This window comes from Colobus angolensis, unplaced genomic scaffold (genome assembly GCF_000951035.1).
Source record: "Colobus angolensis palliatus isolate OR3802 unplaced genomic scaffold, Cang.pa_1.0 Scaffold332, whole genome shotgun sequence".
Lineage (NCBI taxonomy): Eukaryota > Metazoa > Chordata > Mammalia > Primates > Cercopithecidae > Colobus > Colobus angolensis.
In genome coordinates, this window is record NW_012116622.1 from 679,465 (window position 1) to 705,232 (window position 25,768).

Genomic DNA, 25,768 nt, shown 5'->3' on the forward strand with positions numbered 1-25,768 from the left:
TTTTAACTTTTTTGTTAACTATGGGTTTGGGATATATGGCTTTTATTGTGTTGAAATATATTCCTTTTATACTTAACTTTGATAGTTTTTAATATGAAACAATGTGAAATTTTATAAATGCTTTTTCTGCATCTGTGGAGATAGTCATATGCATTTATCTTTTGTTCTGTTAATGTGATTTATCACATTTATTTATTGGCATGTGTTGATACATCCTTGCATCCAAGGGATAAATCATATTTGATTATGGCAAATAACTGATTAAATGTACTGTTAAATTAGGTTTGCTACTATATTGTTGAGGATTTTTCCATCTGTATTCATCAGAGATATTGATCTGGAATTTCTTTTTTTGGAGTATACTTGTCTGGCTGTGGTATCAGGGTGGTGCTGGCCTGGTAAAAGAAGTTTGGAAGTATTCCTTCATGTTCAACTTTTTGAAAGAGTTTGAGAAAGATTGTTATTAATTCTTAAATTGTAGAATTGAGCTGTGAAGACATCAGTCCTGGAATGTTCTTTAATGGGAGGTTTTTGAATACTGATTCAATCTCTTTTCTTAATTTGGTCTTTTCCAATTTCCTACTTCTTCACAGTTCAGTCTTGGTAGGATGCATTTTTTGCGGAATTTATTCATTTATTTTACGTTATCTAGTTTGCTGGCATATAATTTTTATGATAGCCTGTCATAATCCTTTTATATTTCTGTGGTGTATGTTGTAATGTCTTCTCTTTCATCTCTGATTTTATTTGAGTCTTCTCTTTTTTTCTTAGTCCATCTAAAGACTTGTCAACTTTATCTTTTCAAAAAACCAACTGTAGGTTTTCTTAATCTTTTCTATTATTTTTCTAGTCTCAATTTCATTTATTTCTGCTCTGGCCTCTTACATTTTTTTTTTCCTGTTCTATTAACTTGAAGCTTAGTTTTTTCTTGTTCCTTGAAATGTAGCATTGGTTTAGTTATTTGGGAGCGTTCTTCTTTTTTAACATAGGCAATTATTACTACTATAAACTTCCTCCATATAACTGTGTTTTCTGTGTTCCTTAAGTTTTCGTATGTTGTGTTTTCATTTTCATTTGTCTCAAAATTTTTTTTTTCATTTCCATTTTAATTTCGTCTCTGGCCCATTTATTGTTTAGGTACTCCTAAACAATATTGTTTAATTTCCCTGTGTTTTTCAGTTTAAAAAATTTCTTCTGTTACTGATTTCTAGTTTCATCTCACTATGGTTAGCAAAGATAGTTAATATGGTTTCAATCTTCAATTCTAGCCTAACATATGATCTATCCTGGAGAATGTTCCACAGGTGCTTAAGAAGAATGTATATTCTGCCACCATTGCTTAGAATCTTCTATGTATGTCTGTGAGGTCCATTTGAGCTTAAGTGTTGTTCAAGTCTACTCTTTCCCTAATTTTCTCTCTCAATGATTTGTCCATTATTGAAAATGGGGTATCAAAATCCTGTAATATTATTGTATTGCTAGTCTTTGTTCCTTTAGTTCTATTAATATGTTATTTGTATATTTAGATGCCTGAATATTGAGTGCATATTTATAATTGTTATATTCTCTTGATGAACTGATTCTCATTGTATAATGACCTTTTCTTGTATCTTGTGACAATTTTTGACTTAGTCGATGTTTTCTGATATTAGTATAGTTACCTCTGCTCTCTTTTGGTTTCTATTGAATGGAATACTTTTATTATCCTTTTATATTCAATCTGTGTATCTCACAGGTGAAGCTGAGTATCTTGTAGGTACCACATATTAATATCTGGGTTTTTTTTTTTTTTTTTTTTTTTTTGAGACAGAGTCTCGCTCTGTCACCTGGGCTGGAGTGCAGTGGCCAGATATCAGCTCATGGCAAGCTCCGCCTCCCGGGTTTACGCCATTCTCCTGCCTCAGCCTCCCGAGTAGCTGGGATTACAGGTGCCGCCACCTCACCTGGCTTGTTTTTTGTATTTTTTAGTAGAGACGGGGTTTCACCGTGTTAGCTAGGATGGTCTTGATCTCCTGACCTCGTGATCCACCCGTCTCGGCCTCCCTGTTTTGTTTTCAATCTATTCAGCCACTGTATGTCTTTGCAGACATATAAATAAAATGGGAAATTTAATCCATTTACATATTTACATTTAAAGTAGTTATTGATAGGTAAGAACTTACTATTGCCCTTTTCAATAAAATGGATAATTTAATTCATAAAATACCCACATAACGTCAAATATTTTAATTAATTTACATTTTACTTAGTTATTAATAATAACGACCTACTATTGTTGTTTTCAAATTTGTTTTCTGATTGTATTTTAGGATCCTTTAACCTTCCTTTTTCTCTTGACATTTTCCTTTGTGATTCAATGTTTTTCTTTATTGGTATTCTTTGATATCTTTCTCTTCCTCTGTTTCAAATATTTATTATAGGTTTTGGCTATGTGTTTACCATGTGATTTGTACATAAAATCTTATAACAATCTGTTTTGAGGAGATGACTTCAACCAAAAAACTATACTTTTACTTCCTTTTTCCACATTTTAGGTTTTTGATGTCATAATTTTATATTTTTATATTGTGTAGCAATTAACAAATTATTGTCCATTATTGTAGCTATAGTTGTTTTTAATAGCCTTGTATTTCAACTATTATACTGACATAAATAATTTACAAGCTACCATTATGGTATCACAGTGTTCTGAATTTGTCTATATACTGACGTTTACCAATGAATGTTCTTCTTTTTCTGTTTTCGTGTCACAGTTTTGTCACATTTTCTCTTTTGGCTTGAAAAACACCCTTTAGCATTTATTTAAGGCAGGACTAGAGGTGACTAACTCACTGAGCTTTAGTTTGTCTTAGAAAGTCTCTATCCCTCTTTCAATTCCCAGCTTTACTGGGAAATGTATTCTTGATTGGCAGGTTTTTTTTCTTAAACTAATTTCAGCACACTGATTATGTCATCCAATTTTCTTCTGATCTGTAATATTTCTGCTGAGAAATTTGTTAATAGGCTTATGGAGGTTCCTTTGTATGTTGTAAACCTCTTTTGCTGCTTTGAAGATTCTCTGCTTTGAGTTTTGACAGTTTGATTTTTAAAAGTCTTGGTAAATTGTCTTTCAGATGAAACTATCTGGGGACTTTTGAGTTTTATGTACCCAATGTTCATATCTTTCTGAAGATTTGGCAAGTTTTCAGGCATTGATTCTTTAAATAAGCCTGCTGTCTTTGTAAATGTTACAGAAAAAGAAAAGGAAAGACAATGTGAAAATTAGCCCCTCAATGATATCCTATATATTTTATTCATTCCTTTTCATTATGTTTTCTCTTTTCTCCCTTGACTGGATATTCTCAAATGCCCTGGATTTCAGTTTACAGGGAGCCAGGGCCTAACTTCAACTCTGGCTCTGGTGGAACATGGGCATGCACAGAACAATAGTGGTTGCAGGTTTTTGGGTGTGGGTTAGCTTACGGTGGAGGTGCTTTGGTGTTTAAGGTGCAAATAGGGTAGGGAGGGTGGCATCCCTGGACTAGTACATTAAAACAGTGGCCATTCTTGTGAATTAGGTGCAATAGCATCTTTTTCCCTGGAGAGTTTGTGGTGGCAATGGCTATGGGTGACTTTGGGGTCACAAGCTACTCCTGTCCTATGCGGAGCAGGCCACTGGAGACTGCAGTGGCACTCATGTCGTGACTGATAGTGATAGCCCCCACTCTTCATCTTTGTTCCTAGCTGTCTCTGGATAGCTCAGATATGCTGATGTCTCTAGTGATCCTTTCTATGTAGTTATTCATTTTTCATCCACTCTGTTGCTGCAGGTTTTTAATTGAAATCTCTGAGCTCCCTCTCCCCAAGGCTATTCTTGCGAATGGACAGCTGTCTCATTGTTGATCACTTATGGGGGGATGAAGGTTGATACCTCCTAATCCATCATCTTGCTGACCTCCATATCAGCTTTGGAAGATGGGAGTCATGTCACTTATTTTTCTGCTAACAACATCAATTAGAGTGCCTAATCTATAGGCCATCAGTTTTGCGGGAGAATGAGTTGTGATATAAGAGAACATAACTTCTGTTCAACACAGGTTTTTAAAAGCCAGCAGTCCTAAATTCATTTATTCAATTACTTATGTCTTTAAGCATTTTCCACGATGTTGGTTCTGACTATAAACTTGTCAGTTCCTTCACATACTTTTACTTTACTGTCATGATTTTCTATTCTCCCCCAACTGGTATTAACAATGAGCATTTTAGAAACTGGAGAGGTAGTAAGTTCATAAATATTACTGCCTTTAAGAATTAAAATGTCTGAAGATAATGCTCCCTTTGTTAGTTTTGGGAGTAAAAGGAGATCTCCTGAAAGTGGTGTTAGGTAGAAGTTTTCATTTAACATTACTTGGCAAACTGGAGTAGACATTTGGAAGTGTTCTTGTTAAATGTATTCAGTTATGCCAGAGTGGTAGTGGCAGCCTCATTATCCCAAGTTGATCCTTGTATATAGCAGTGATCTCAAGCCAACTTTTACCATTTCATGAGTCAATTCTTAAGTTTTTAAGAATTTTTCAAACTGATTTTTTAAACTTCTAGTTTAGGTTTGAGGGTGCATTTGAAGGTTTGTTATGTAGGTAAACTTATGACACAGGGATTCATTGTACAGATTATTTTATCACTGAAGTATTAAGTCCAGTATCCAATAGTCATCTCTTCTGCTCCTCTCCCTCCTCGTGTCCTCCACTCTCAAATAGACCCCAGTATCTGTTGTTTCCTTCTCTGTGTTCATAAGTTCTTATAATTTAACTCCCACTTATAAGTGAGAGCATGGGGTGTTTGATTTTCTGTTCCTGCATTAGTTTGCAGGAGCAGGTAATAGCCTTCAGCTGCATCTGTGTTTCTGCAAAAGACATGATCTCATTCTTTTTTTAATGGCTGCATAGTATTCCATTGTATATATGTAGCACATTTTATTAACCCAGTCTGTCATTGATGGGCATTTATTTTGATTCCATGTCTTCACTATTGTGGATAGTGCTGCAGTGAACATTCACATGCATTTGTATTTATGGTAGAATGATTTATATTCATATGGGTATATCCCAGTAATGGGTTTGCTTGGTCAACTGACAGTTCTGCTGTTAGCTCTTTGAGGAATCACCATACTGCTTTCCACACTGGTTGAACTAATTTACACTTCTACCCACAGTATATAAGTGCTCCATTTTCTCTGTAATCTTAGCAGCATCTGTTATTTTTTTTACTTTTTTTTTCTTTTTTTGAGACAGAGTCTCACTCTGTCGCTCAAGCTGGAGTGTAGTGGTGCAACCTTGACTCACTGCAACCTCTGCCTCCTGGGTTCAAGTGATTCTCCTGCCTCAACCTCCTGAGTAGCTGGGATTACAGATGTAAGTGACTATGCCTGGTTAATTTTTGTATTTTTAGTACAGACAGGGTTTCACCATGTTGGTCAGACTGGTCTCAAACTCTTGAAATTATGATCCACCTGCCTCGGTCTCCCAAAATGCTGGGATTACAGCCATGGGTCCTTTTTTTTTTTTTTTTTTTTTTTTTTTTTTAACAATATGAAATGATATCTCATTGTGGTTTTGATTTCGTTTCTCTAATGATCAGTTATATTGAACTTTTTCACATGTTTTTTGGCTGAATGTATGTCTTCTTTTGAAAAGTGTCTCTTGTCTTTTGCCACATTTTTAATTGAGGTTGTTTGCTTCTCTCTTGTAAATATGTCTAAGTTCCTTATGGATGCTGAAATTAGACCTTTGTCAGATGCATAGTTTGCAAGTATTTTCTCCACTCCATAAGCTGTCTGTTGACTATGTTGATAGTTTCTTTTGCTGTGCATAATGTTCTTAACTGTAATTGGATCCTCCTTGTCAATTTTTGCTTTTGGTATCTTTGTCATGAAATCTTTGTCTGTTACTATGTTTGATTTGGTATTGCCTAAGTTGTCTTTTAGAGTTTTTATAGTTTTGGGTTTCACACTTAATTATTTAATCCATCTTGAGTTGATCTTTGTATATTTTGTAAGGAAAAGGTCCAACTTGAATCTTCTGCATATGGCTAGACAATTATCCCAGCACCATTTATTGAATAGGAGATCTTATTTCCATTGCTTGTTTTTGTCATTATTTTTGAAGATCAGATGGTCGTAAGTGGGCAATCTTATTTCTTGGCTTTCTATTCTTTTCATTGGTTTATGTGCCTGTTCTTATACCAATACTATGCTGTTCTGGTTACAGTAGCCACGTAGTATAGTTTGAAGTTGGATAACATGATACCTTCAGCTTTGTTCGGTTTGCTTTAAGATTGTCTTGGCTATTGGGGCCCTTTTATGGTTCCACGTGAACCAAAAATTATTTTAAATAATTTTTCTCATTCTGGGCAGAATGTTGTTGGTAGTTTGGTAGGAATGTCATTGAATCTATAAATTGCTTTGGAACTATAGCCATTTTAATGATACTGATCATTTCTATCCATAAACATGAGATGTTTAACATTTGCTTGTGTCTTTTCTGATTGCGCTGAGCAGTGTTTTGTAATTCACATTGTAAAGATCTTTAACCTCCCTGGTTAGCTGTATTCCTAGGTATTTTATTCATTTTGTGGCAATTCTGAATGGGATTGCCTTTCTGATTTGGCTTTCAATTTGGTTGTTATTGGTGTATAGGAATGCTAGTGATATTTGTAAATGAATTGTGTATCCTGAAAGTTTGCTGAAGTTGTTGAGCTTTTGGGCTGAGACTGTGGAGTTTTCTAGATGTAGAATTGGGTTGTCTGCAAACAGGGATAGTTTGACTTCCTCTCTTCTTAGGTAAATGCTCTTTATTTCTTTTTCTTGCCTGATTGCTCTGGCTAGGACTTCCAATACTATGTTGAATAGAAGTGGTGAGAGAGGGCATCTTTGTCTTGTGCCAGTTTTCAAGGGGAATGCTTCAGTATTTGCTCACTCAGTATAATGTTGGCTGTGTGTTTGTCAGAGATGACTCTTATTATTTTGATGTATGTTCTTTCAATACCTAGTTTATTGAGTTTTTAACATGAAGTGGTGTTGAATTGCATTGAAAGCCCGTTCTGTGTCTATGAGATAATCAGGTGATTTTTGCTTTAGTTCTGTTTATGTGGTAAATCACATTTATTGATTGGGAGTGTGTATGTATTCAGGAATTTACCCATCTCTTCTAGGTTTTCTAGTTCATGTACATAGAGGTATTCACAGTAGTTTCTGATGTTTGTTTTTATTTTGGTGGGGTCAGTAGCAACATTCCTTTCATCATATATAATTGTGTTTATTGAGATCTTCTCTCTTTTCCTTCTTTATTGGTCTAGCTAGTGGCCTAGCTATCTTATTAATGCTTTCAAAAAACCAACTCCTGGAATTGTTGATATTTTGAATCCTTTTTAATGTCCCAATTTCCTTCAGTTAATCTCTGATTCTGGTTATTTCTTTTCTTCTGCTAGTTTTGGGTTTGATTTGTTCTTGCTTCTCTAATTCTTTTAATTGTATGTTAGTTTGTTAATTTGAGATTGTTACAACTATTTGAAGTGGGCAATTAGTGCTATGAATTTACCTCAACACTGCCTTGACTGTGTCCCATGGATTCTGGTATGGTGTATCTTTTTTCTCATTATTTTCAAAGAATTTCTTGATTTCTGCCTTAACTTCATTATTTTATCCAAAAGCCATTCAGGAGCATGTTGTTCAGTTTCCATGAAATTGCATTATTTTGAGTGATTTTCATAGTCTTGGCTTCTATTTTTATTGAGCTGTGGTCTGAGAATGTATTTGGTATGATTTTTGTTCTTTTGCATTTGTTCAGAATTTTTTTATGTCCAGTTAGGTGGTTGATTTTAGAGTATGTGCCACGTGGTGATGAGAAGAATGTATACTGTGTTGTTTTAGGGTGTAGAGTTTTGTAAAAGTCTGTCAGATCCATTTGGTTCAATGTTGAGTTTAGGTCCTGAATATCTCTGTTAGAAGTACAGTCATCAATTATGCTAGAGAATAAGCTTTATGGTGTTCTTGATGTGCTTCTAGGACTCCTTAGCTTTGCAATTACACTGCTTACTCTTTCAAACATTTTGTAAACACATTTTGTGTATTAAAACTCATGCTGCTTAAAATGATGCCTATTTCTGGCACTACGCCTGTACTAATACTACTTCCTTAATTTTCAATTTGTTTTTGTTTCTTTATTTGCTTTAGGGTCTCTACAATGAGCTATAAGCTAAAAATTAGAATGATGAGTTCTGATAATAATTATATTCTGGTTACTATTTCTATTTGACAGAAAAGAAATGCTTTAGAAATAGCATTTTGTCTTAATGAAAAGCTTTAACATATGGTCTACATATATCTCTCACTTTTTAAGTGGAGTTGACTAAACATAATTTACATTTTTAGTAACTTATTTATAAACAGATGGCCATTAGAATTGTGATGTGCTTAATTATTATAATCATAGTTATTATGGGACTTGGACGTGAAAAATATTAATTGCAACAAGAAACTTGGAAATTGAATTCTTGAAAAAAGTGCCTATTTTATTATTTTGTGGAAAATTATTTGATAAAATCTAAAAATTTAATAAATATTAATCATGTTCAGGCTTTGTTAATATATCCTACTAATAGTGTTCATGTTATTTTTAAATGTTAATTGTACCTAGTAGATAAATCACTTCCTTGTGATTTATTATAAATGCTTATGATTATTAAAGGACGAGTTAGACAAATATTTATCAAACCCTCATGATGTGCCAGACATTATTTTAGTCTCTTGCTGTCCACACGTGAGGAAACAGACTCAGTTTTTATTCTTATGTAAGTTAACTCTAACACAGAAGATAGAGAATATCCAAATAAATAGATGGAAATATGCTGTCTCAAGATGTGCAATATAAAAATAGTTAAGTATATGAAGATGGAATGTGACAAGATATACTCTTTATATGAAGGGATTAGCAAATATTTTCTTACAAAATATTATTTGAGGGAATTTTCTATGTAGATATGTAAGTTAAAACTTTTCTAGGTAGACAGCTTTGGAAATGGAGTTTGTTGATATGCATGAGAAACAGCAAAAGACCATCGAGGGTAGAGCAGCAAATGAACAAGGAAGACAGATGATAAGATCAGGTGGTGACTGGGGGACTATATCATTGTAGCACCTATAGCACAAGAAAACAGTAACTAACAGACAAAGCTCCTAAGGATTTCATGTATTTTGACCCAGTTAATCCTCACAATAGCATTATTAATTTGGTGCTTTAATTTCATTTTACACATGTGAAAATTGAGATGTAGAAGATTTAAGTAACTTAGCCAAGGTCACAGGTTCAAGAAAGGGTACAACCAGGATGTAGACTCGCAAGTTAACTCCAGTATCTATTCTTTTAAGCATTGAATTTGCCATGAGTGATATCAAATGTGTCACAGTCTTTTGATCTGAAAAGTAATAGATCTGACTTCTTTTTATGGGGATCATTTCATTATGGTTTCTGAGTGGAGAATAGACTCCAAAGAGGCAAAGAAGCTAAGAGTGTAATTTAGGAGGTTATTGCAATACAGTTCTCCAGGATATAGAAGAAAGGTCTTTGTCTAGGACAGCACTGATGGAAGTGGGCAGGAGTAGCGTGAGTATGGATATAGTCTACAGGCAGTCATCAATTGTGAGGAACAAGTAAGAACTAATCAGGCAAAGAAGCATGTGAAGAATCTTCTGAGTAGATACCATTAAAGTATATATTAACTGTAATCCATATTTGCTTTGTAATAATTAATCTCGATGTTTTAATCAAATAGCGAATGCTTATTTACCACCTTTTATGTCTGACCTCGAGCTGTAGTGAAGGAGGAAACCAAAGTTTACCTTCATGGAGATTGCATTCCACGGAACAATAACAATAAACACTCACACTACCATAGTGCTATTCTATGCAAGAAATGAGGTAGAAACAATAGGCCAAGGTCATTTTTTGCTAGGATGATAAGTAAAGGAAACATCCTCTGAGGAGTGGATGTTTTGAGGTAAGACCTAAAAAATGAGACTAAGCCAAACCATCATAGAGGTGAATGAGGAACACTCAGGCAGAGAACGTAGTGATTGCAAAGATACAAACAGGTATGTGTTCAGAGAATATAGCTGGAGTGCAATGTGAGGTTTGTGAGCAGTTTCTGGTTTAAGTGCAAATAAAAGCCATTCAATATTTTTAATCAGGTTTGTGACACTTCTTGAAAGCAAAAGTATGGCTAGCTTCTTTCCTTTTCTCAATCCATGCCTACACCCACTGTGATAAAGGATATAATTCAGGCAGCAGCTTGTAGCAGCGAGTTGAGGTTCTCTTGGCTCCACTCACCTCATTCACTATATAACTTATATTAAAATCACTTTATATAACTTAAATGAACTTAATTGTCTTAGTCCTGTATCCTGATTCTTAAATGAGTTATTCTTCTAGCCACATGTCACACATAGGATTCTTAAGACATTTTATTTTATTAGGGATATAATATATGTAAATATAAAGTTATTAATTGCCTCTCTGACTCTAAACATGTTGTGACTCCAGACCTCCCTATCTCAGTAAAACTACCATTATCCATCCGGTTGCTGGTTAATGATTTTTCAATTCTACTTTTCTTTTCACTTGACAACCTACTACCCATTATCTAGGTATGTGAATTTTTCTTCCAAAATATACCAGAAGTTCCTCATATTTTTTCATCTTTTTTACTACTGTGGTCTAAACCACAACTATTGTTTACACAAATCTGCTTATGGTTCGCTTTGCTTCCATCCATGACCATCCCAATTTAGTTTCCACAAGCAGCCAAGGAGATTCCTTAGGAATCCAAATCAGAAAGCTGTGCAAATCAGGAATATGTACATTAATGTTGTCCTGCATCTAGAAGACTCTTTGTCTTCTTATTTGCCTGATTAACTCTTAGTTGCCCCTCACAATTGAATGCAGATATTCCTTCTAGAATTTCATGACTGCTGACATTTTCTTCCTTCTCCTCAGACTGGACTGAGTGTCCCTCTCTGTTCTAAAGTGTTCTATGCTTTCCTCTACCAAAAGCACTTTATTTTCTTTGTTGTATTGTGTGTTAACTTGCCTACATATTAGTTTTATTTATTAGAATGTGGGTTGTTTGAGGACAAGGTGTATAATTTTTATTTACATATGTATTTTACTACCTGATATGTAATTAGTGCCCAGTTAATGGTGCAAATGAATGAGTAAATAAATGTGGGTTGTAATAATTAGGAAAGGTTTTATAAAAAAAAAAAAAAAAAGGTGATACTAGACTTGGAATGTAAGATATTGTCAATATGAAATATTAACAGCAACACTCCTTGTTAGGGAAAATAGGCCAACGATTATAAACTTATGGTAAAACCTTTATCTAAGTTTCCTCCTGGAATACTTTGCATGAGACAATGAAATACACTAATCAAGTAGTTTTGACTCCCAACACCACAAATTTTCTGGATTATGTTTGGATCATAATCTGGCCAAATTTCTGTGCTGTGGGATTTTAGCATGTTAAAATTATTACTCTCAATATGTGTTCAACTGAGGGAATAAAATACTATTTAGAACAGCAACCAATGCTCAAGAAAGCCTATGGAAGGGTAGTTTAGCTTTTTTTCATGAAACTGTTCATTTTAGGCCTTAATGATCTAAGATAAATTAATGAAGCTGTATGAAGTTGAACATACCAACTTATCCTTAGAGTCAAGAGATTAACTTTGTGTGCAATATAGATTACAATTTTTTGGGCCATAAGTGTTTATAATCCTTAAAAATCTGTTTTATCTTTGGGAAACATACTGGCATTGATAATTCTGGATTGGACACCTAGAAGATTTATAGATCTTGATTAAAAGACAGCGTTAGCTGTTTGAAAGTAGGTATCTAAATAAGTCCTACAAACTCAGAAAATATATATCTGAATGTATATGCATGATGTTCATGTACATGCATGTTTTCATAAACACATGTATGTATGTGCATATGTATATGTATAGATTGACAAAAAGCCAGACACATGTAGATGTGTATGTGTGTATATATATACAATTTATATAATTTTTGATACCCTTATGATTTTATAGTAATAATACATGTTCCTGGTTTAAAATATTCACAGTGTAGAAGAGTATATGTAAACTTAAAGGCTTTCTGCTCCACCCCTCCGTGATAACCCATATCCTACAGCAGCTTACTACCCCACCATCTGTTATTCACATTTTCTTTAAACCTACATATTTTCACACCTTTATTTATTTATTAATATCATTTTGTCAATTGGAAAACATGTGCTGGCATCTTGTCACCACAGCTGGATTTTAGGACAGGTACACTGCCCACTACCTCTATTTTTCTGTCTTTTCCCTGCTTCGTTTTTGTTTTTATCTATTTTTGGTCTTTCTAGTAGTTATATTTGTTAACGAAAAATCACACATCTGTACTTTTAGTTCATAATTGTTAAACAGTATATACTAATTGCTTTCTACATAATAAGAGAAAATTAAGACTCATCCATAGCTTCTCTCTGCTTCTTGCTAACTTCTGTCAGTTATAACATAAGGTAGACATTTTTGAAGTTCTATGATTTCTAACATGGATGTTCCATAACTAAAATAAACTTCATTGAATATTTATCTGACTATTCTTTCTATTAGAAAACTAATAACCATAGCATGATTAAGTAAAGAATATTTTTAAATGAATAATACTATAATTTGACCAAAGAAAAGAAATTCATTTTTTTAATCAAAACTGTATCACTCAAATAAGAATTTTCTATATGCCTAGGTCAAATAAATTATCTGCTCCTATATTCAAGTATTTGCTCAAAATTATGTCTCATTTAAGTTTCTTTTATATTAAAAATATGACTTTCTTGCACTTAAAAAATTTAAAAAATTTTAAAGTTTTCCAGAGATTTTTGTAGTTATTGTTTATAAAGGAGACAAGTGAAGGCCTTCACTTTCATAATCACAAAATCTATGGATAAAAATCACCTTCTTGGCCGGGTGCGGTGGCTCAAGCCTGTAATCCCAGCACTTTGGGAGGCCGAGACGGGCGGATCACAAGGTCAGGAGATCGAGACCATCCTGGCTAACACGGTGAAACCCCGTCTCTACTAAAAAAAATACAAAAAACTAGCCGGGCGAGGTGGCGGGCGCCTGTAGTCCCAGCTACTTGGGAGGCTGAGGCAGGAGAATGGCGTAAACACGGGAGGCGGAGCTTGCAGTGAGCTGAGATCCGGCCACTGCACTCCAGCCCGGGCGACAGAGCAAGACCTTCTTGAAGACAAACTTTATGAATTAGCTTTTCTTCTAGCTTTGATCTGTTGCTTTCTAGACAGGCTGTAGAGTGTCATCTTTGATTGTCACCATTTCTTCTCCTGGCTTAGTTCCACCAGTCTTGGATTCAGTATCATGTTATGTCCTAAATGTACTTATTCTTTTGCTTGAGTTTATCCTCAGGAAATCTTTCTGAAGGAAGCATGTATAAGACATAAAATATCTCAATCGGTCTAAAATTGTCTTTTAAAAAATTGATAGTTGAATTGAGTTTGGAATTACAAGCTCAAGATCATTTTCCTCCGAACCTTGTTTCATTTTCATCAGGCATTTGGTGCTGGTGGTGGGCAATGTGATGCCAGTCTCTGAGTTCTTATTTATTTGGAAGCAACTCATTTATATTTTCCTTTATGAAATCGTATATAATTTCCCTTCAAATTCAGAAATTTTATCAAGGTATTTATAGGCTTAAAGCTTTTGTTCTACCCAATTTGATGCTCAATGAATTATTTAAATATAAGAAAAGATTACTTAAAATTATTGAAATTATATTCTTTATTTTATCATTTTCTAAATTTTATATATTCTCTGATTTTGGAACTTCTATTAGTTGGATGCTACAATGCCCATCTCATTCCATTGTGTTCCTTAATTTCTCTCATTTTCTATCTTCTCTTCATATTCTGAGAGAATTCATTATTATTCCATCCACAGTGAATAATTTGATTTAAACCATATCCATTCAATTACTTAGTCATTTCATGCGTTTAAAAAAATGTTAAGAAAGCTATTTGAAATTTCTGAGAAACTTTCTTTTGTATGATTGCTTTTATTTCTCATTGTATTGTTTATTTTTTAATTAAAAAATATGTTATCTTTCTAAGGGTAATAATTATACATTATAAAGTTCTCTTTTATTGTTTAAATTCTCTCTGGAGTTTTTAGCGTCAGCTGTTTTATTTGTTCATTTTGTCTTTTCTCTTTCAACCTGTTGGGTTTCCTCAAATGTCTGATGAATCTTGCTTGTATGTTTGTATTTATGGACAAGGGACCCTGATAAACACAAGAGAGACTTAAAGGGGTTTCCTCTGTAGGTTTGTAGGTCTATTTCACCAAAGTCCTTTCCTGTATATTGGGAAGCTGACTAAAGGTTTGTGGCACATCAGACTGTATGCATTGCTTGATGGTGAACTAGAATAGTGGCTAAGAGCATGAGGCTCTTGAACTAGACTGTATACAAGATCCAGCAATAGTACTTAGCAGTTGTACAAACTTAAGCAGATTACTTAATATTTATGTGCCCCAGTTTCCTTCTCTCTTAAATGGTGGTAATAATGGTATTTATCACATAGGGGCTGTTGTAAGACCAAAATGAATTAATGTATGTAAATAATTCAGAGTAGTGCTGATATATAATTATGAGGCGTAGAATATCAAGAGTAGTCAGATAAGCTGAGGTACTTTTTCAAATGTGAAAGTTATTCAACATATGTTTATCTTAGGCAGAACTGCCTTGCCTTTTATCTCCTGTTGGCTCCATCATATATTTTTATATGGAAGTTTGAAGTTACTTTGATCTCTTTTGCTTCTCTCTTAGACATAAAGACTCATAGCAGCTTTTTCCTAGAAGAGGGGGGTGGGAAATGAACTTTCCATAAAAAGCAGTTTTATGGATTTATTCTGGGGAAAAACACCATACACTTTTCCTTTGTTTGGGAATGCCTGTAGAGGAGAAGTGCCACTTGATCAAGTTATTCTATAGATAGTCACTAGTCACTAATTACCCTGTTTATTGCCAGTGTTTGTCATGAGCTTCATTGGTTATTGCCAATGCTTGAGCATGAGCCTCTTTCAAGTCCACTAGGTAGAAGAGCTCTTATGTTTTGCTGGTCAAATTCTAGGCTTTGACCTCTATTTTTAGGTTTCTAAGTCAATATAATCCTATGAGATAATGCGTTTTTCTAGAGAACTTCTTTGATTTGCACATAAGAACAATTTTCACTTTCAGGGTGTTTATGATTATTCATATTTATACATCCTTATTATCATTTCATAGTTGGGAAGAGGAAGAAAATAAAAACATACATACAATGTGCCATCTTTAACCAGAACTCCTGCAAAGATGTAACATGAGACAAAACAAATTGCTTCCCAAGAAAAAAAATAACAATTTTATTTTATTAGATTTAATTTGCAGTTTATATTGTTATGTCCCTAAAACAAAATGTATTTACTTACTCCTTATGATTTTTTTTTATCATAAAGTTACTTAATTTTAAGACTTCTTTCTGCAGTCTTTGGGAAAAGGTGTGATAAATTATGATACCATCATACAATTTATAATCATGAAAATAATATCTAACTTAATAAAAATGCCTTTGAATATAATGGGAAATATGTGTAAATGATCAAGTTGTTATTTGTAATCCATCTTATCTTCTAGAAAAGGTATATTCACTGTGAAAACTTTATAAAGAATGATACCCCACAGGAGAGAAGCCATGATTTCTATGTAAGATAAAATTAATGTTTGACACTAACATAAATACATAATTGAGCTAACAATTGGTGATCATGAAGATACAGAGGGTAGAGACAGAGCCTAGTGTTAGCAAAGTAAATCTTGCATTTCTATTTTACCTGCATGGTTAGAAAGTATAAATTATAATAGTTGAAACCATTGATTAAAAAAAGCCAAACTCTCTAAAATATTTGAAGAGGTTTATTCTGAGCCAAACATGAGTGATCATGGCCCAGGATACAGCCTCAAGAACACATTCTCAAGGTGGCTGTGTTACAGCTTGTTTTTATGCATTTTAGAGGGACAGAAGTTACAGGTAGATACATAAACCAATACATGTGAGGTATACATTGGTTTGGCATGGAAAGGCAGGACTTCTTGAAGTACAGTGATGAGTCTCACAGGTCATGGGTGGATTCAAAGGTTTCCTGATTGGCCATTGGCTGGAAAAGTAAAGCTTTGCATAAAGAGTTAAAGTCAGTAGAAAGAAATGCTTGAGTTAATATAAGGCGAGTGGGGAGGGTTGTGGAACCCAAAGTTCTTGTGATGTAGATGAAGCCCCCAGGTAGTAGGCTTCAGAGGCAATACATGGTAAATTTCTCTTACTGGATCTTAAAAGATGTCAGATTCTTAGATAAATCTTCGCTGGATCAAGAAAAGACCTGGAAAGGGAAGAAGATTCTCTAGAGAATGCAGATTCATCCACAAGGCATGACCCTTTCAAGATATGTCAAATAAATATATTTTGGGGTAAAACACTTTCATGTGTCTGCTTTGTCAGTGTTATGATTTCTAGTTTAATTTTAGTGGTGGTCAGTTGTGCCTAAACTCCAAAGGGAGGGGTTGTAATGAGGTATGTATGTCTGACCTCCCTTCACATCATGAACTGAACTCATTTCAGGCTGCCTTTGGGATCCTCTTGGCCAAGAGGTGGAGGGTTGATTTACAAATCTGAATAGTGAGGCAGTAGTATCATGGTTCTATCTTCTTGCTATATTGAATCATTGTAAAAATGTGTTCAAGTGATTATATTTCTCCTGAGGTTTGTTCTCATCTTAAGAATCAAATACAAAGATGACATGCATTACAGAATCAAATACAAAGATCTTAATAATCAAATATAAAGATGGTATATATATATATATATCTTATCACATTAATTTTGCTGTAGTGAATAATTCTATAGAAGGTAGCTTGACATATTACAAAGAAAAAACTATGAAATATCCAGGACATATGTTCTCTCAAGCACCCTTCTTCCTAGCACATACATATTGCCACTTAAAAACAAAAACGTTGTTCCTCTGAAAAATTCAAATGAGATTAATTAATACTTTTTTGAAGATAATTTTATTCCTTGATGCAAAGGATTACTGGTGCTGGCCAAGCATAGTATAGACTCAGTCAGCTCTGAAAACTTTTTCAAACAGCCTTGCCAACATAGAGACTCAGCCACTGGAGCTTCTCCCTTCCCCCAGCCCTACCACAAGCATTGACCTTCAGAAACGAAGACTAAATAGAAGTTTGGTGCATAAGAGTACACAAGATGAAGTCAACAAAAACATATCCAATTGTGCCAGGTAGTCGAATTTTCCTGTGTTCTATTCCATGGTTATGGCCAAGCAGTTTAAGTGAGGTTTATGAAGATAATAAGGAAAAAAACACAAATATCCCCACATTATCCAAATGGAGGAATAACTCCAGATGCTGCTAGTTATAGGAGGTACTTCAAGGTATTAAGGCATATACAAGAGTTTAGGAAGCAAAATTGTGAAATGAGTAAGCACATGAATTGGACAAAGATTTTCATATGGTCTATGCACAAAATTGGATTTTAAAAACCCTATAGCCTGTATGTGTACAATCCAAAATAAAATGTTGCTATTTGTGAGACTATTTGTTCACTACTTAAGGCAAATTAAGTGCCTTCTAATTATAGTGTTGTTTGTTCTGTTCGAAAAAGTTAAAGTTCTCATTCCCTGATTTATTTGACCAAAACAAACTTCAATGAGCAATGTGAAGTAAAGAAGGGAGAATAAGGTGAAGGAAGAGAGGAGAGTTCAACGAGGCATTTGACAGTTTTTTAAGGTATAGTTGAAGGTACCTCACTTTACAGACACACATAGACACACACACGTGCAAACACACACACTCTACTAAACAATGTGGAGAAATAGGAACACTTTTATACTGTTGGTGGGATTGTAAACTAGTTCAACCATTGTGGAAAACAGTATGGCGATTCCTCAAGGATCTAGACTAGAAATACCATTTGACCCAGCCATCCCATTACTGGGTATATTCCCAAAGGATTATAAATCATGCTGCTATAAAGACACATGCACACGTATGTTTATTGCGGCACTATTCACAATAGCAAAGACTTGGAATCAACCCAAACGTCCATCAGTGACAGACTGGATTAAGAAAATGTGGCGCATATACACAATGGAATACTATGCAGCATAAAAAAGGATGAGTTTGTGTCCTTTGTAGGGACATGGATGCAGCTGGAAACCATCATTCTCAGCAAACTATCGCAAGAACAGAAAACCAGACACCGCATGTTCTCACTCATAGGTGGAAACTGAACAATGAGATCACCTGGACTCGGAAAGGGGAACATCACACACCGGGGTCTATTATGGGGAGGGGGGAGGGAGGAGGGTTGACACGGGGATTTATACTTGATGTAAAGGACGAGTTGATGGGTGCTGACGAGTTGATGGGTGCAGCACACCAACATGGCACAGGTATACGTATGCAACAAACCTGCACATTGTGCGCATGTACCCTAGAACTTAAAGAATAATAATAATAATAACAATGATAAAAAGAATGCATGATCCTTTCTTACCCTTTTGCCCCTTTCTCTCTGTCCTCCCACAAAAATAAGATTATTATCTCTGACAGAGAAATGTTTGTTCAAGTCAACTAAGTCCTTTGTATACTATATTCAAGGAACCCCACAAGGAAGCCAGGAAAACTAATTTTCTAGATGAATATCTCTATAAGGAATGTTACTTTGTGTGTATGTGTATTTTCAAATCACCCTTTTGATGCATACTTAAGGACTATATAGAAAGCAAAGCAAGCACTACATCTTTCTGCTTCTACTGACAGGCAGTGGTAACTAACTCTTAACAAATCAAGTGTTCTGCTGATGTCTAAGAAATCTAAAAGAGACTGACATTTTGCTCTGGACAGAAAGGGGGAGATGTGTATTATTTTTCTTATTTTGTGTCAGCATGTCTTGGAGCCATCCACTTAGTATGAGATTAATACCTTTAATTGCTTGAAATAGAACATCTGTGATTATCTATCATATTTGATAATACACACCACTATCAATCACTCAGGAGAATAACACCTAGTAAAGGTTTATCTGTGGATAGACTGTGATAAAATCAGCATCCCACGTTTTGACATATGTTTTCTCAGAAGTCACTAAATCTACATATGCATGAGGTACTTTCCTATACAGAATTCCTCTAGAGTTATCTAGTTTTGCAGATAAATTTAAAAAACAACAATAATACTAGCTAATGTTTTCTGACAGCTTACTTTATAGAAAGGATTGTTGAAGGTATTTTAAATGCATCCTCTCGTTTAGTCCTCAAATCCACCCTTTCGGGCAGGAATTACATTTCCCTTTCCTGATGAAGAAACAGATGTCAGATGGTCAGTAATTTGTGAGTAATTTTCTACTAAGCTTAGGCAGCTAGTAACTGGCAGAGTCAGAGTTTGAACTTATGACCTTTTCCTTCTAGTTCCTGTAGTCTGAATCATTGCATAGTATAATTTCTAGTACATTTTGGATAGGTTATTTTATATGTCTCTCCAAAAGATGCCATATTTTTATAGTTTGTTATAGGTGAGTTGTCTGCTCTGGGGATTTCGCTATCTCAGTAAAACCCAAAGCCATATTGAGTCATCACTATAGAAGGAAGACCTAAGATGTTCCAAGAAAATGATGAATTTTGAAGAGCAATCTGAGAACAGGCAGAGTGACTATGCATCAAAAACAGGAGGCAAAGCTATTCTCTTTGTGTGAGGATTATAGAGAGTAAAGTCAGAGATCTCATATGGAGAGAATAAGAAATATGTGAAGAGAAATATCAGACAACTGTTTGACAAAGTACAGGCTTTCAAAATGGTAACAAAAGCAATATTTATTGTATGAAAATGTGTTGACCTATTTTCTTTTATGAAATAGGTCTGATATATGAAATATCTTTTATGAAATGTCTGATATATATATATATGTGAGAATCAACACATACATTCTGGTATGGGTTTTTTGTAGAGTTGTATAAAAAGTCTATGTTTATATATTTAATGTTTTTATATATTATGATTGCAAATGGTACAGTTTGTGTTGCTGTATAGGGTTAATATTGGTGTATCTAGGATTAGTAGGTACAATTCTCTTTTTAGTTATACGTAGTATGTATATATATATATATGTGCATGTATATATGTGTGTGTGTGTGTGTGTATTCCCTAAGAATGCTCTTTTTATAAATATAGATATATAGCACTAATATATTTACGAAGTGATTATCTGTTGCTCCAGCACTGTTAACAATTTAATCTTTTCTTTTGGCCCTGGTCCTTTCACATTACATGTGTTTGCATGCAGAATCTTTCAACCTCCAAGAAAGCTACTAAATTATAATGCTAACCAGATCTTAGTGTCTCTGACAGTGTCTGCCTTTGCAGACAAATAGCTCAACTCAGAATAGCAGTAATTTGCTATCTCCCTGTGGCTGGTTCACAAATAGAATATTTGGCAGGGATGAGGAGAAGTGAGCAAGAGTAAGTATTGTCGTGGAGAAAGCCCAGAGGGAAGAGCCCTTCTTCTATTATGAAATTCATGATGTGAGAAATGGGACATCAAACTGTGTGCACAATGTGTATTTAGGCAGCACTATCCTTCTTTGAAAGAGAATCCCCTTTTCTGTGTTATTTAAGAGCATGAGATCACAGCTACTCTGTGTGTATTCTGTTGCATGGAATGCTGGGCATATGGCTCTATTCTGTCATGTAGGCAAAAGAGGCACCAACAGAATCTTAAATATTGCCTGTGTTATCTGAGGAACCTGTGGTACAATGGAAATAACTTGAAATAGGAAAGCCTAACATTCTAGATTATGAATCAAAAGAAAAACTGAACTCTCTCAAGTGACAGAATTACTTTTTGGATATTTGTCACTACAAAGGTTAAAGTAATAGAAGTTTGTGTTCCTTTTACTGTTAATTCTAAACACGTGAATGCCTAGGCTACTTTGTTCTCTCTATAAGCTATTTAGTATTATTGATTCTTTAGAATAATCCTGAGATTTAGATATATATTTTCTCCATTTTATAGATAAGTTAATTGAGACTCAGAGAGATAAACAATTTGCCCGAGGACATAGAGTAATTAAAGTAGTGCAGGTGGGAGCCTTACTCAAATGTGTCAGATGCTAAAACCGGCATGCCTTTTATTATGCCTTATTATTTCATTGCAGTAAAGAGAAGGAGGCTCTTTATTAACTGGACTTGTTGCTTGATTTTCTATTAAGATTTCCCTTGTGCATTTGTATCACCGGGTATTCTGCACAGTTGCCATACTTTATAATTAAATAATCTGTTATTATTTAAAAAATACATATAATGAAGGCTAGGAAGTCCAATTCTCCTAGTTTGAACCTCATAAGACTCAAACTTTGAGCTAACTTTGTTTCTAATATTTAAGAAAGTAAAACTTTAGGGGAAAATTAGTTTTATATGTTAACTCACAATTTTGAACTAACTAGTATTACATAGATACAATTTATGTTCCATCATATGGACCTTGATGTATTCTAACTTACCTTGTGCTGAGACCAGCTGGGTCAGGGAGACTCTAGCCCAGTGGCACTAGAGGAATTAAAGACACACACACAGAAATATAGAAGTGTGGAGTGGGAAATCAGGGATCTCACAGCCTTCAGAGCTCAGAGCCTCGAACAGAGATTTACACACGTATTGTATTTACTGACAGCAAGCCAGTGATAAGTATTGTTTCTATAGATTCTAGATTAACTGAAAGTATTCCTTATGGGAAATAAAAGGATGGGCCAAGTAAAGGGATGGGTCTGGCTAGTTATCTGCAGCAGGAGCATGTCCTTAAGGCATAGATCGGTCATGCTATTTATTGTTTGTGGTTTAAGAATTCCTTTAAGCAGTTTTCCACCCTGGGTGGGCCAGGTGTTCCTTGCTGTCATTCTGGTAAACCCACAACCTTCCAGCCTGGGCGTCATGGCCATCACGAACATGTCACAGTGCCGCAGAGATTTTGTTTATGGCCAATTTTGGGGCCAGTTTATGGCCAGATTTTGGGGGCCTATTCCCAACACCTTGTATTATGAACTAGTCTGGTTCCCAACACTAAGAGAGAAGGGACATACAGAAAGAACAGAAAAAATTCAACCCTGGGACTATATAATCAAAAGGAACATTGAGTATGAATTCACACATAAAAACATTCAAATGTCATCCTGATAGTGAAATTTGCCTCAAGTGGGATTTATTTGATACTGTTCTCTGCTCCTCAGACTTGATTTTTTTTATTTCTCTCCATTTTTTTTTTTTTTCATTTATTAAGACTCTTAGTTTCAGTGGGAGTTGAGACAGGCTGCTTTGTTATCACTCTCTCTTTTCTTAAGACAGGTAACCTATTACGCAGATCTCTATGAGTTTCAGAAGAAGAAAAAAACCAAGAGTGAGAATGTAGAGGAGGCATTAAGGAACTGTGAGAATTTTATGAACTAGGCAAATTATGACAAAAATAATCACAGGCAAAATCACAGGGTTATTCTTGTTAGACTGGTTCTTTGGTTTTTGAAATGTTCATTTCTAATTTTGCAAACTGCATAATTACAAAAGAGTGAGACTCTTGTCTTTCAGTGTGACAAGAATTTAGGAACACATTACCCCTTGAGAACTCTAAGTGAAATTATTAATAACAAAACATTTTCTGAATCTAAGTCTATGCTGTTTTTCAGCACTGAAATGCCATTCCTAACCTCCCTTCTAAATCTATATTGCAAGACTCAGCTATGCTACAACCGCCAATGTGAAGCTTCTCCAATTTCCATGCCACCTCCACATCCTGTCTGCTTCCATCAGACAGAATTAATCACAACCTCTTTTTCCTTCTCACAATATGTAACTAGCCCTTCCACTTAGTTCTATTTAACTGTGACTTGTATTATAGACAGTTGTGAGTCTACTTTCTGTGCTAAAGTGTAGCTTCCTTGAAAGCATCTTTCTATCCAGCTCCACCCATCTGACTACAAGCACTGAGTGTCTGACATAGAGTGGGTGCACAATTTTTGCTACCTTTAAACAGAATAGAAAGTTAATTTCTAGCTAATTCTCAGGTCTAAGCAGAATGTAAAGTATAGGACTGAGATTATTTAGCAAATCTGGTTGTTAAAGTTTTATATTCTTGTATATCCAAAGCTACTCTACAAATTAGTGCTGAGACCACTTCAAAAGCTGCTGAAGAAGCTTTTCAGCAATGCCTCAAATTCCAAAGCAGCTTCTGATGCCTGTATTTTCCATAACATTCCCTGGTGCTACTGATAAACAGCCAAGTTTGGCAACCACTAGTTACAAATTACTTTGTATTTTGCAAGGCAAAATATTAATAAAGTAATAAAGATATACAAAGTATATTCAAATAATGTACATTAATCTCCATTTTCACATAGTGCACAAAATAGTGTTGATTGTTGGCCTCTTCCATTAGAATGCAAGCTGTAGGAGAGCAAGAAACTTGTTTGTCTTATTTGCATCTAAAATTCAATGCCAAGTGTATGGATAATACAATCACCCCAAAATTTGTGTCTCCTGATTCCAGTTAGCAGCAAGAATTATTTTTCCAAATCAATAGCTAAACATAGAATTTCCTGCTTGTAAACCTTTCTCTTATTCAAACATAAATATACATCAAAACAAATTATGGGATTTTAAATATATATTATTTTCTGGGTTTTCCCATAGAGATTCCTTCTTACTTGATCCTTTTTGGGGACAGGCAGCTCTGCAAATAATTCTTAATCACAACCAGTATCGAAAACATCTACTTTGATTATAAAAAGCCAGACACTTTGATAGCACTCAGGATACTTCAAAATTGGACCACAGTTATTGCTCCAGGTTGTTTTTCATAAGACATTATACTCTAGCCATGAGTTGGTTTCGACTACTTGCAATCCCCCAAACAATTTTTATTCTTCTCAGGAATTATTCATACTTTCCCTTACTAGAATACTTTTCTCTCTCATCATTTGTATTCGGTGAAATTGTCATTATAGTTCAAAATGTAGTACTAAAATTACTCATGCCATAAAGATACTTATTTGCCCTAGAACTTATTATTTTCTTCACTATGCTTCCATAAGAGAGTTTATACTTCTTATAATATCCATTTCATGAAATCATATTTTTTGTTGACCTCTTTCATTTAAAGATTGGGAAGCACATATACGCACATATGTACACACATATGTTTAATTTTTATATTGTGATCTTGAATACAAGTGGGCACATAATGATGCTTAATACATATTTGTTGAATTTCATTAAAGATGTTTTACAATATGGTATATGCACATACTGAACAAAATGGCTGACATATGTGCTAATTATAGTAGAGACTGTAATAATTAGCAATAAGTGTTTGAGTATCAAACAAATGGAATGCAATTACAATAGTATGTATATTTTTAAAATAATAGTTTGGTAATTTTTTGTATGTGGTTTTCCATGAAATAAGTTTACTTCTCTCTAACTGATTTCTTTACCTCTTATCAGTCAACCAATAAATTTAGAAAAAGCACCCATTTATATAAGGCCTCTGTGGCCATGTATTTTCATAAAAATAAATCAAATTACAAACATGAGTCAAAGTTTAAATGTTTTAATTGTATGTTATAAATGTTTAGTTAACAAATAACTGAATAAATTATATGTTGGAAACATGATATCTAAACTGGAAAAATCAGGTGGTTGAAAGATAAAATGTCAGTGAAATATTTTAAGCATTTAAAAAATTGCATGTAATTTTTTGCTGTGTTTTGCAAAACTGTGATTTATGATGCTTGAGAATAATAGTCTAACCCATTTTTGAATCTTTTTAAAGAGAAAGGAAAATTATTACAGCATAGCTTATTAACACTAATGTAAATAAATATTACAAATTATTTTATGCTATTAGAAATATCTTGAGGTAATATACCTTTAAATGATTTATAGCCAATGACAAGGGCTTTGTTATATATAGAGACATTATTTACAGTGCTAGTAGAATAGGATTTAAACTATATTTTATTGTTTAGTTTTTTTTTTTTTCACTCATTTGGGATAAAATATCTTTTAAAGTTTTTCTTAAGGTTGTTGCTACTGAAAGCAATATTTCTAAAAATCCCAACAATATATGAAAGGTAAATCTAATATATCAATTTGAAATAATAAAATTTATAAAATCTCTCAATCAGTGATGTTGAGAATTATTAATGCTGGTCATAATGATCACCCAGCCAAACCCACACATTTTATAAGAGAGAAACTTGAGATCTGTGGTAAATAGATGGCTACTGTTTCCATTAATCTATGCTGTCTTTTGTTACTATTTTCATTTCCATGGTACATGCCATTATCTTTGCTGGTACTCAAACCTCATTCATAGTGTAGTATCTTGCTATTCTGTGGCCTTAGCATTTGCCTTGAAATTAACTGCACCAGAATCAGTCTTTTGATTTATGTTGTTATTTTCACTTCAAAGACTATGCATGGGAGGAGAGTTTGTCTGGAAATATAAACAAACTATGAGCTGTGACCTGATAGTATGGTTGGAAAAGACTTTCACTTTTTGTATTACACGTATCAGTCTT